This window comes from Sturnus vulgaris, chromosome 5, assembly GCF_052056855.1.
Source record: "Sturnus vulgaris isolate bStuVul1 chromosome 5, bStuVul1.hap1, whole genome shotgun sequence".
NCBI lineage: Eukaryota > Metazoa > Chordata > Aves > Passeriformes > Sturnidae > Sturnus > Sturnus vulgaris.
In genome coordinates, this window is record NC_142247.1 from 18646532 (window position 1) to 18660074 (window position 13543).

The following is a 13543-nucleotide window of genomic DNA, read 5'->3' on the forward strand; positions in this document are numbered from 1 at the left end:
AGACAAGAGAGACCAGAAAACATATATAAGCTTGAATGCTGACATGTGAGACAGGCACTTTTTTTTGAAAGGTGACAACCTCGAGTTGTTGGCCACATGTCACCAAGGTCATTTTTTTTTATAAATGTCTAGCTGTGTGCTACCATATGGATACCTAAAACAACACACAGGGAAAGAACAAATTTGCAAGTTGCAGTTACCAGATCAGACAGTTCTGTGTGTTCGCATGACTTTGTACTGTAGTCACTTTGTGTTCTGCTCTTGCTTTACCAAATAAAATGAAGCATAGTTCCTCCTAGGTTTTAGATCACCCCGTTGGATTCTGTGTTGACACTCGTCTGTGCCATGTAAGGAAAGAAAATGTATCTAACATTTATTATTATTATTTTTTCTACTTCACAGTTCTGAATAACAGGAACCACTACTAATGAAATTATGATCATGGACATTACCAGTTTAAGCCATAAACATTTTTTCAGTACGAATGGTCCCACTTAAAATACTAAGGACCAGTGGGTGATGCAGAAGTGTCAAGCAGTGGCTTTGACTAATTCCTGGAATATGAAGGCATCCATTTCCTTGCCTTTGCTTAGGCAGAAGTATTACAACAATTCAGAGCATCTCATTGAAATGGAAGAATGTTTCCAAAAATTCAGATAAGGGATTCTCTTGGTCTTGGATCTGCAGTGTTAAGCATCTTATCACCAATAAGTCATAGCAGATTTCCAGAGAAGAGAAGAATAGAGTGAGAATACATAACACATCTCCAGAAAATTCCCAGCCTCCAACTGTTTTCAGCTCAAGGGATTTCCTAAACATGGTGTGATTTCACCAGCTCTCAGTGAATCTCTTTTCTGATATTCATGTTAAGTTTCTACATACAGCCTTTTAAAATTTTCTTGTGCCCCTTCTAATGTTTATGACAGTTTCATAGATCTTTGACCTGTTGGGCAGAGAACCACTTTCTTCTGTTTGTGTTGCACTTTGCTCCTACCAGCTTCCTTTAAAGTTGCTAGTTTTCCTGTATACCATGTTAAGCCAAACCTAAAATTATACAGAGGTAGAGTTTGAGTCCTCTATCTGGATAAAATTATTGCAGAAGATCACAGAAACCCAGCTTTGCAATTGAACTTATTTACAGATAACTTTACAGAAGGAGAATCTAATTTTTAAAGTACTGAGAGGGTAGAAATTGTCCATTGATACTTTTCCTCACAAAATTCTATTGCATACCTGATCTGTATACATGATAAAAGGCACTGAGATTGTTTAGCCAGAGTTTTAGTTGTGTGATAGGTACTCACACTTAACACAAGTTACACTAGAAAGCTACAGGAATAGTGATATAAGCTGGATTTTGTGGCTAGTTTTGAATAACAGCCAACTTTTAGAAGATGAGAGGGAGATCTGAAAAGTAATACAGGCTAGAATGTCTGTATTCACTTCTTATTTAAGTCCTTTATCATGTAACAAAGACCTCATAACTTTGCTTGGATTGAAGCTTAAAATTTGCACTTTGGTGTAATTGACAGTCCAAATCTCTGTATATGTCACCTGATAAATTTAGATCAAGGCAAACTGAAAGGTCGTGCTGGTCTTAATTGTTAAAGACTTCTGTTTCTGTTTCAGAGTGGAGATAACTTCAATATGAAATACAGAATGAAAGAAATAGTTTTTTGTGTAGTCCAGAAGATAAAAAATAGAATCAGAAGTCCTTGGGAAAAAAAAAGAAAGAAAAAAAAAAGAAAAAAAAAAAGTAATTATTACTACTGTCTTCCAGAACTAAAAGAAGTTTTCAGTTTTGTGAGTTTTGGTCCTTTTTTTATTTTCTTGCTTGGATAATGATGCTCCATGGAATTATTCTCTTCCTATGTTTCTAAATACAAAAATGTGTGAATTTTGTACCTCAACAGTGTGTGTTGGTAATAAAATTATTTTGCACTACTGAATTGTGTTATGAGCACTGAATACTAGGAGCATACAATAGTAAAATATGTGGTAGGTGGGCTACAGCTGAAGCATTATCATCAGCAGTGGAACAGACATTGATAGGAGCAGAAAAATCAATTAAATAGTCTTCTTCCGAACATAAGCTAAAATTTCTTTGTTGACAAGATACCTTTTTATTCCAGTGTGATGTAATGTCTGTGCTTCCTTTCAAAACATCACAAAGTTTTCTAGTGAAAAAAAAAATGTCAGAAAATACACATCCAAAGGCATTTTATCGCAGTCATTTGTGGTAGAGATGGCAGCAGGATGACACTGTAAATTTGCTCAGTTTTATACTTTTTCTTTCTGAATCTGCTCGTTCTTTATAACATAACTGCAGGCAAGCCCTCAAGTTTGCAGATGTAAATAGCCAGTGTCAGAATGTGTTTCATGCAGAGCACAGCTATACCTTCACCTGAATACTTCTCAAGGTGAGACTGTCTGCTAACCCTCCTGTTACACAAATGAAGAGTTAATCTTTTCTGTGGACAGATTTGTTTTTCGTCCAGAAAGCAATGAGAGCAAACTGAATGTGTTTTTCTTCCAGTGTTTCTGGTAGCATCCTTTATAAGTTGGTCATTGACCTTTCTTGATAAGAAAGCCTTTTCCCATCATCTTTTAATACCTGCTGCCTCCTTTCTGTCTCTCTTACTGCATTTCCCCTGAGATATTCATACTACTGAGGAGGTGTCTGAGAACCAGGCTTTTTATGGAGAAGAGCTAATTCATTAAAAATATGCCACTAGCTTAAGCATCTTTTTATGCAATTAAAAAAGCAAGACATGGCAAAATAAACAACTCCTACCCCCAATCTCCATTTTGTTTGCATTTGTATCTCCGTAGATGACACATAAAGGTTTTCCACAGACAGTATTAGTATTCTGGCAAGCTGTCACTTGTGGTCTGTAGACCACCAAAGTGCTGACAGATGCACTGTTATACAGAAATGCAAAAATTATATTTGTGTTTCTGTATGTATCCTGCAAAACCCCAAAACATTCAGATCTCTTCTTGCTACTCTGTTCCAGCTCGCTCAAGCCATCTGCTTGGTTTTCCTGCTGCATTTGGTCTCATTAGTCATGTTCACATGTACTTCAGGCTGCTTAATTTCATTATGCAAAGTATTCTGCACTGTTCATCCAATAAGTGAGAGAGGTTCATTCTGCTCCCTAAGGGACTTGTAAAAAGAAGTTTTAAATCTCTAAGAAAACCTAAAAATTCTTGTTGAAACATGGTTCATGCTTCATTGTTACCTATATTAAAACATACTAAAACCTTATAGATTTATCTGTCTTTTCCTGACTCCCAAATGTTAACTCTTGTCTCCTTAGAAATATTTGCATCTAACTAGGATTTTTCAACACAGTTAAGATCTTAACACAAAACTGCATGTCATATTTTAAAGTTTCCTTTTTGGCAGATTCAGGTTTTCTGCCTAGCAGTGAGATTGCCAACTCTGACAAAATGTGTTTGTGGGCATGCCTGTGAATATTCACTAGAATTAGCAAAATCATAAGCCTTTTGAAGAGGAAGAGAATTCACAGAGGGAAGAGGGATCTGTTAATGAAACAAACATGAAAAATCTCCATTTGCAGTCATTGCTAAGTGTGCTCTGGATTCTTAAAACTCCGGAGGCTGACTGTGATAAACTCTAACGTCCCTATTACCCTACAGACTTTTTGTTGCAAGATGAAAAAAAAAAGATGAAAAGAGTTTCCCGTGATGGCATTTGGTACTCTGTCTGTGTGTTATCCCAGACAGAACTCTGCCAGGACCCCAGTGGACAGAAGAGCACCAGGAAACTGCTCAGCCTTGAGCTGAGGACAGAATGGCTGAGGCTTGATGAGCAAAGGCAGTGGATTAATAGTCAACCTGGATAATGAGAAAGGGCATAAAAATTGGACATGGAATGGGGAACTGGGACTGGTTGGGCAAAAAGAGTCAGAATTGGCAGGGAGCACTAGAGAAAACAGATTTAATAAGGAATTGGATATCTGGACAGCAGATGTAGAGCTGCCAACATAACTGCCAGTAGTATCAGCCAGTAATCCTAGCTCAAGAGAACTGGGAATGGTTGAGAAATGAGCCAGGAAGGCAGGAAAATGGACTTCAGTTGGAGCTGTATTGGGTATATAGGAACATACAATATATGCTACATGCTCTGAAGAACAAAAAAGAGGGAGTGCAGAGGAAATAAGGATCCATTATTTGTTGTATAAAATTAGTGGATTTTTAAATCTTAAAAAAACGTCATCATGGAAATAATTATTTTATTTTAAGAATCTGCTCTATAAGGCGTATGAATTCTAGAGCATTCACAGAATAGGAGGGGTAAACCCCTTAAATTCCTTTAAAAAACAACCTACACACTGAATAAGCATAGCTCCCCACAAAAAAAATGTGACTTAGTGACTGTCATAAAGCCTCAGAAACAGACTGAATTAAACTTCAAGTGCTTGTCATTGCAGTGATGTTCTTTTATTAATGTTGTGGTTTGCATCTAATGAGTTTAATTTCACTGTGTTGTTTTGATAAATAAAGATATTCTATCCAGACAGCCACAAGCTACAAAATAATTGTTGACTGTGAAAGTCGGAACGTTTTTAACCAGCTTTTCCTGATAGTTATTTCATTAAAACCTGGAGTAATTTTAAGGCTTTAATTCTTTCTTTCCTTTTTGATGGAAAAGACAGCTGTACGTTCTTGTACCCCCAGACTTTGGTGACTCAGAATTCAATGCAATGCATCTTGCTGATCTGGACTTTATTTCCTAAAAATTAGAAGGCAAATAATAAGTATACATATTTTTAGAAAATTCCATCATTTGTACAGTATTGATTTTTTTAGTACTTAACAAGTGAAAAATGAAAGCTTCCAGAGTATTTAAAATAATTGTAATATATTTTAGATTTAATTTGATGCTTTTGTTGATTAAAAAAAAACACCTTTATTTGTAATTTTACAGTTTTAAATATTGTCAAGTCTGACAAAATTAAATACTGATAATACTTCTGCCTCAGGAAAATAAGCAGAAGTTCTACATATAAGATATGAGGACTGAGGACAGGCTTTATGGGATGTGATTCAGGTACTGGGCAAGGATTGAAGACATTTAACACTGAGAAGGGTCCTTGAACCAGACTCATGTAATTTTCAGCATATTGTTTAATATTTGTGTACCTTAGCTTTCATCTGTAGAACAAATACACTGATACAGTTTTACTCCTGTCCTTTACTGTCTAAGGGATTTAATTTATAAAAACGTTAAAAATGTCCAACAGTCTTGTTCAAGCAACTTCCAGCTCAGTGAGCATTCAGTCTTAACTACAGCTTCTAGTTTTAGCTGTGGGGAAAAAGTCATGTGAATTCCCTTAATTTACCAGAATAGGAGACTCTATAGAAGGCAAATAGAAGAGCAGAGACGGAAAAAAAACTCTAGTATAATCTGAATAGATCTGGGAAATTGTTTTGAGTCTAAGATTGAATTGACTGATGTCTGTTTTGCCCCTTAATCCAAACTGTTCTGAAATTGTCTGTGTATAGAAGTTAAAAAATGCTCAAGCATAAGTCCATGTCTTTCCAATATCATGTGATTTCACTGAGCATGCTAAGTTAAGGAATCTTGTCGGTTACAGCAGTAGAAAAACATGATGTGAAATCATTGCAATTCACTTCACTTTGCTCACTGTTGAAATGTACAGAAATATATAATACTGGAACACACTAAGAAAACAGTCCAAATCAGTCCATGATGGAGAAATCTTGTCCACATTTTTTTTTCTGTGTCTCTTACCAGTCTCATTAAATCTCATGATAATCAGCTACAGGCAATCAGCTGAAAGGCAGTGAACAAACCAAGTACATTTAAAGGAGTTTTGAAGCAGCAGTTGTTCATGGGGCAAAGATGGAAAATACAGCACTATAGGTACTGGCAAGTGTTTACATGGAATGTCTTTCTTTTAAAGGGAGAAAAGGAATATTTTTCTGAGCCGTGAAGAAGAAGAACCTTCGTTCAAGATTCCCCTGTGAGCACTGCATTGATGCCAGTCATATAAGGTATTTTAAACAAACAAGATTCTGTTGCCTTCTATAACCTATTAAATGCTTTAATCCATGGCACTTTCCAAGAATTTAAATGGAGATAGTAAAGAAAGTAAAGAAATCGCTTTTTCTGATGCAAAGTTTGTTAGATTAATGAACATGTAAATTTGTGGTAATGCATGATATTTCATTCTGACATTAAAGATTCAAAAAATCCAGTTGATTTGCATTTCTTGTTCAGATAGTACTTGTATTCTTTGCCTCCTCTCACCATCAATTTGTGTTTTATCAAATCCCAAGCTGTCATGGTTCATTATCCATAGATGATCTTGAGCAGCCTTGCATCACAAAAAAATATGCTGTGGCATCTGCCATTGTGCACCACTAAACAGATCACTTCTGAGTAAGATTTGTCTTTGATTAGTACATTCAGTAGTGTGTGTCCTTATATTTTTGCCTGTATCTTATGCAATGTAGCAGCATATAGTAAGGTACTGAGATTTTCCAGGTTGCAGATAGAATGTCTGCTGTGCCTTTTTAGCTGATGAGTTCCATTTGAGTTAATGCTTGTACACGTCAGTCTCCACCAGGCAGTCCCATTGCTTCTGTAGTCATTTCATAAAATCCAGTACCAGTGATATAGACAGCACAGTGAAATTAGGAGATGTGATTATAGTATCAGGCTTGCATTATAGACCCTATTCTGATTTTAGGAGCCAAAAAATGAAATTCATGTTGCAATTGTATTAACAGCATAATAACATCCAGATATAAATATATTTAATAAGGAAGTCTTTATTTCCTGCAAAGTACTTACATTGGGAAAGAGACTTCGTTTTTGAAAGACAGGAGTTAGACTCAATGATCCTGATGAGTCCCTTACAGTTCAGCATATTCTATGATTCTATGGAAAAGATTTAATCTTCTAATGCCCCTGAGTCTGTTCCTGTTCCACCAAAAGTTGCAAATAAATTTTGATTGAAGTACTAGTGTGTTCATCACAGTGATAAAATTAATTTCCATCTCTGTTCACTATCATGCATATCTCAGTTGCAGGCAGATTCTTCTGAGAATATGAAATACTGTCTTATGAATGTATCTGGGAGTAAGTCACCAATGTTATAACTCAGACTAATTTAAATGAAAGCAAATGTTTTGGGATTTGAAAGTTGAATTTCCATTTGAACAATAGCTTCAAGGACTTGCATGCTCATTTGACTATCTTGTGCCCTGAAGAGTATTGCTACTAAAGAGATTATCCACATAGACCCATGAGCTACAATAAGGTTCTCAGGAATGTGAAATAGAATAAAGTTGTCTGTAAGGTAAATATGAAGTGGAAAAGCAAATTAAAGCAAAAATTGAATATGAATGAATCTAGGAGAATTTTTGAAAAAATGTACACTGGTAACCTAAGGTAGCAACAAAACCTGAGAATCTCGTGCACAAATCTTAACTGGAAATGCTTCTTAATTTGTCACCTGAGTCACAGAATTTGTTTGGTAGGTCCCCTAGCGTGCTGATGTCTATATAATATACTGCAAATTGGGTTAAAGGGATTTCTGTAATAAACAGAGTCAGTAGAAGATGCCTTCTGAAACTTTCTGAGTATTAGGAAGTGTTAAGTGAAATACAAAAAAATTATGAGATTTTTAAGTGTTACAAGGAGTCTTCTTACTTAAAAACACTATTATTCCTATAATTATATAATTTAAAATTATATATTACAAAAATATTATTAAATTATTCCTTGAAGTGTTTTAGATGCAATTTCTCTTTAATACTACTTTTCATTTAGAAATATTTATGGTGTGTTGATTTTAGTGGTATTTTTCACTTTGGTGGTATTTTTTGCTTGATAGTAACAGGGATGAAAACAGTTCCCCTCTCACAGGAACTATTACTTCCAGTACAGTTGCTTTGAACTTCCTAAAAAGGCAGAATGGTGCTCAGGCCAGCTAAGGGAATCTCCACAGATCACAGAGAAAGACTGTAAATAGTACAGATCCAGAATCAGGAGGCCCCAGACCAACCAGTCTCAATGGTCTGACCCATTTAAATTAAAGATACCATGCTAGTTGATAGCAGAACTCTCATGAGTTCTTTCCTGTTTTCCTGCCCTGGAAGTGTTTGGTTTCTAACCCATTTGTGAACAACAAGGAGCCCTGGAATCCTGGGACTGTGCAAGAAATAAGGACTAAGGTATTGTTGCAATGAACACCAAAATTTTAGGGAAATAAAGGTTGATAGACTGTAAACCTGCTTCTAAAAATATAAGTATTTTGAAAATTTGCAGTTACTATGTTTTTTTACATCCTTTTTTTCTGAACTAACTCTTCACTTAATTTCTCTTTTGAGACCCAACTTTCCACTGATAAATTAAAGTCTCTGTGCTGTACATGGATACATCTTGTCTCCTTTAATCATTGCCACTTAAAGGTAAACCATTAGGCAACAGTGAAAATGGAATGTTACATAGATCTATGGTACGTGCAGCCATTAAAATAGGAAGAATAATAAATGCAAAAATTACTTTAATCAATGTGTTGAAATTTATTAAGCTCTTTGTAACCTCCTTAGCTGAAAGTAAATTCAACTATTTTATACTGGCAACATAGGCTGCAATGAGATTTATGGGTTTGGATGATTCAGATTGAATCAGATGCACTGAAGACTTCTTTGGGGAAAATAAAATTTTACAAAGTAATACAGTCAAGTTCAAATCTTACTCTTCCTGGAAAAAAGAGAATAAAACTGCTGGTGTAAAAACAGGCCTCTTTCTTCCCACAGTGCTGCAGTTATAGTCTAAAACCAGCAGCAATTATACATAAGCTGTTAAACAACATGAGAACAATCAAACAGTTGGCTCACTGAGCCAGAGGTGGTACTTGGAGCCCTTGCTGTTTATCCCAGTCAATCTCAGCGTCAGTAATGGTCAGAAACCAGATGCTCATTCTCCTGCATATGTTTATGTGGTGGGGGGAACATGCCTTTTCTTTCCTTTTTGGCAGGCAAAAAAGAAGCTAATAATAGTTTTATGGAAAAAGTATGTGCACACCATATCTGGGAAGAGAATTCTGGTTTTTAACTGGCTGGATAAAAGCCCCATTAGATTACTATAGGACAAAGCCAAGAAGGTGGGAAAATTCAAAACAGTTTTGAATTGACAGGGCAGTGGGAGTTGTAACAGTGGGGTTCCACAGGGCTCCATCCTGGGCACAGTTTTTTTCAACATCCTCATTAATGACTTGGACACAAAGAAATACTAAATGAGTTTGCTGACAACACTGAATTGGGAGGAGCTGCCAACCCTCTTGAGAGCAGAGAGGCCCTACAGAGAGACCTTGACTGATCACCAGCTGTATGAAGCTTAACAAGAGCAAGTGCTGGATTCTGTACCTGGGATGGGGCAGCCCTGGATGTAAGGACACCCTGGGGAAGGAGATGCTGGAGAGCAGTGCCATGGAAAGGGACCGGAGGGTCCAGGTCTGTGGCAAGTTGAACAGGAGCCAGCAGTGCCCTGGCAGCCAGGAGGGCCAACCCTGTCCTGGGGACATCAGGGACAGCATCACAGCCAGGCAAGGGAGGGATTGTCCTGCTCTGCTCTGAGCTGGGGCAGCCTCACCTCCAGTGCTGGGGGCAGCTTTGGGTGCCAAATACCAAAATGTCGTTTAGCTACTAGAGAGCATCTAGAGCAGAGAAGGACAACAAGGATGGTAAAGGGTTCAGAGGGAAAGTGTGAGGAGCAGCTGAGGTCACTTGGTTTGTTCAGCCTGGAGAAGACTGAGGGGAGGCCTCACAGTGGTTTTTAACATCCTCCTGAGGGGAAGAGGAGCAGCAGGTACAGTCTCTTCACTCTTGTGACCGCTGACAAGACCCGAGAAAATGCCTGAAGTTGTGTCAGGGGAGGTTTAGGTTGGATATCTGGAAAAAGCTTTTCACCCAGAGGGTGGTTGGGCACTGGAACAGATTCCCCAGGGAAGTGGACACAGCACTAAGCCTGAGGGAGTTCAAGAAGCATTTGGACAATGCCTTTCAAGCACACAGTGGGATTCTTGGGGCCAGGAGTTGTACCCTTCCAACTTGAGTTGGATCCTTTCCAACTCAGATATTCTGTGTTTCTATGAGTAAATCATTGCAAGATTTTAGGAGAAAGAAAAAGACCCCAGGTGTAAGGCAAAATAAATGGATATGTAGGTAGGGTATTCTTTCATGGAATGAATTATGTTACAGATAACTACTGCAGGAGGTCACACACATTCGTTAAATGACTGACCTTGTTCTGTGTCACAAAGAGGATACCAGATTAGTAGACCATAAATTTAGATTGGTTCCGAAAATCTTCTGGTCCTGTCACAGGTTTGGTCAAGCAATGTTGAAAAAATTCTGTAACAAATTGGCTCAAAAAACCCCAGCAGGATATTTCTTACTATCTTTACATCTGAATAAATCAGGATGGACATTTTAAGAAACCCCAGTGTGAAGCTAGGGGGACAGCTATGATCTAAGTCTCATAAGCATAGTTATTTTCTGAGGTACATTGAAATCATGAGCCTGAAGCACTCCAAGGGTATAGTTATGATAGCATGTTTGCTGGAAGTGATGATCTTATGCTCCCTTTTTGTCCCAGCACTAAAAATGAACAGTAGTTCTCAGCCAGATAAGCCTTACTGCTGCCTCACAAGAAAATAGTGCACTGATGTGCATGCGAAAAGTAGGGCAGAATCTCTTCTCTTTTGGCAGTAGAAAAGCCTTAAATTAGTTTAAGCAGCTTTTGAAACCACTCTAGGACTTTGAGCCTTCACAGAAGGTGGCTGGGGGCATCAGGTGGTAGAACCAGTATATACTTGCTGTGTAGCAAGTGTTGCTCACTTCACTATTAGCAAGTGTGCTTAGCATTGTAATGAATAATGAACATTGGTCACTTTTGGATAATTGGGCTACCTAAATTTGTAAAATTCCCAAATTTGATTCCCAAGAGCAGTGGGCTGACGTCAGCTGGCTGCCAGGCTCCCACTCAGCCCCCTCTCAGTCCATGTGTCTCAAGATGAGGGCAGGGACAGCACTTGCCGTAACGGGCAAAACGGGCTCATTTTCACGAAGATTAACCTAATTTATTGATGCTTAAAGTAGACTGGTATGGTGAGAAACAAGGACAAAACCTAAAACACCTTCTCTCCTTTCTTCCTCTCAAATTCACTCCTTGATTCCCAACCCTTTTGCTTGCCCCCACTGAGCAGCGCAGGGAGGTGGGAAGTGAGGTTTGTGGCCAGTTTGTAACAGCTGATCCCTGTCACTTCTTACTCCTCACCTTTTCCCCTTGTCCAATTTGGGGACCTCCAGAGGCTGCAGGGGAACCTGCATGGCCGTGGTCCCCACTGTGGGCTGCAGGGGAATCTCGGCTCCAGCCCCTGGGGCTCCTCCTCCCTCTCCTTCTCTCACCTTGGTGTGCGCGGGGCTCTCTCACTTCTCACTGCTGGGCAGTGGTTTTGCACCATCTTAAATACATTTCCCAGAGGTATTCCCAGGGGGTTTTGTCCCCACCTCAGCCGTGGGGCTCAGCTGTGCCCTGTGGTGGGTGCAGTGAGGGCATCTGGAGGCTGCTGTGACCAGCCCTGGGCAGACGCTGCCTCTCCTCCCTGCTGCAGGCACCAGGACAGCAGTGCCCCAGACACCACAGTGTCTCTAAAACAGTTTGAGCAGCCAGTGAAAGTTAAGGCCACTTTTTTTAGGATAGTCTGGACGACTTGGAGGTCTTTTTTCTAACCTCATCTCACACCAAGTGAGCAGGTTCTATGTATAACCCTTTGTATGTGGCGTTGAAAAGAAAAAAAATATTAAAATTACATTCCTTCCCTTGAAATATATTAAAAAAAAAAAGTCTTCTGTATCACTGTTTGAAATTTTTTATGTCCTGCATGTGCAAAACATGCCAGAGAAAAGACCCAGCACATGCTGGGGCAGGGTCCCAGTGGGTGTCCAGGTCTTCAGCTGGAGTCATGCAGACCTGCTGTGTCCCTTCCAGTGCCTGCCTCTGCTTTTGGGATTCCTGTTCTCTGCACCCTTGGTTAGGGCACTGTCCTGAGGTAAATGCATCCTCTGCTGTCCTCCCACTATTTCTTTGGTAACCTGGGTGAATACAGATTCCTGCTTTATTATCTATGAGTTCTGTCTGTTGGTGTCAGAATGGTGGTGGCCCAACCAGAGCGATACTTTGTCCTTTGCAGAATGACAAACTGCTCGGAGCTGTTGGCACAAACAACTGGTTTGTTTTGTTCTCACATTAAAAGAAGATGCGATATGAAACCTTGTATATTTTAAAAATACAAATTCTTATCTGCGTCTGACAGATCTCATCACTGTGAGAGGTCCAAAATTTGTGATTCTCTGTAAAATTTAATTATCTGGCAGTTTCCAACGACAGCTTGTCTACTAGTGACATGTAGAATTTCATTTTGTTCAAACATCTTTTGTGTGTGTCTTCTTGATATTGATAACAGTGACTTGTGGTAATGCTTATCTCTTTTTGATTCTGAAAATGTAATAAAGAAGAAAAATACAAAGTAATAGCTACATACATTAGTTAGGCAGACATCCGTCAAATCTTTATATCAGACTTAGCTCTTCAGATATCTCAAGAAACAGACGGTAAAAGCAGCTGTAGTGTGGCAGACCTTCCCACAAAACCAAATAAATCTTTGCCCAAACAGCAAATGAAGCAAGACAGACCTTTCTTATTCATCGATGAGTTTCTTTGTTCTCTTTTCCAGTTAGTTTTCTGAACAAATTTCTACTTACTAATTAGCATTAGTAATAGCAATAATTGGCCATAATTGGTCTCTTCATAGCTACCATAATTGGACTTTTCAACATATGTGAATCTTGGGTCCGTTCCCCAAATTCTGAGGGATGTGAGTAAGGTAGGAAGTCACTGGAACGTGGGAAAATAGTCTTAATAACATGTTGCATACAGATAAGGGTAGTCATTTAGAAAAAATCATGGAATCACAAACACATAGAACATCATCTCATCAGTAAAATAAATCCATCATTAAAGAACTAGGAATATAAATATCTGCAACTGTAGGCATAACTCTTGCTTTGTAGTTTCCAGTTTAAATGACTGAAAAGAGTGGATATTTATATGTAAACATATTTACATACACGGCTTTGATCTGTAGTTGTGGATAATAAAATGGACAGATGTATATCTTGGGAGTATTTGGGATATATTGTAGAAAAACAGGAAAATGTGATGGTTTTGTTCAGTATATGCAGAGGTCTATTTGTACAGTGTTTGTCTGTAAGACACTTTTTTTTTTACAAATATTTCTTGAATGTATATTGCTGTATTTGCACAATGATTCTGCAATCAGCCTTTGACTTGTACACCTTGTTCTGAGCAGCCAGATTCAGTGCTGGCTGAAGACTGAATGCAGAAACCTGTATGTTTCCTTGGCAGGGTATCTGATTTAATGAGAAGTACAGTGGCAGTCTGCTTTTTATTGTGGGA

At 38.4% G+C, this 13543-nt stretch overlaps 1 protein-coding gene across 5 annotated transcripts in view; it reads left to right on the top strand.

The window, feature by feature from the left end:
• Positions 1 to 13543, top strand: part of SYT1 (synaptotagmin 1) — a 333238-nt gene that overhangs the window by 72531 nt on the left and 247164 nt on the right. For all 5 annotated transcript variants that reach the window (XM_014888619.2, XM_088164987.1, XM_088164986.1 and 2 more), the window contains exon 2: positions 5955 to 6045. The gene's annotated coding sequence lies outside the window, so the exon portion shown is untranslated. The remainder of the gene's footprint in view (positions 1 to 5954; positions 6046 to 13543) is intronic.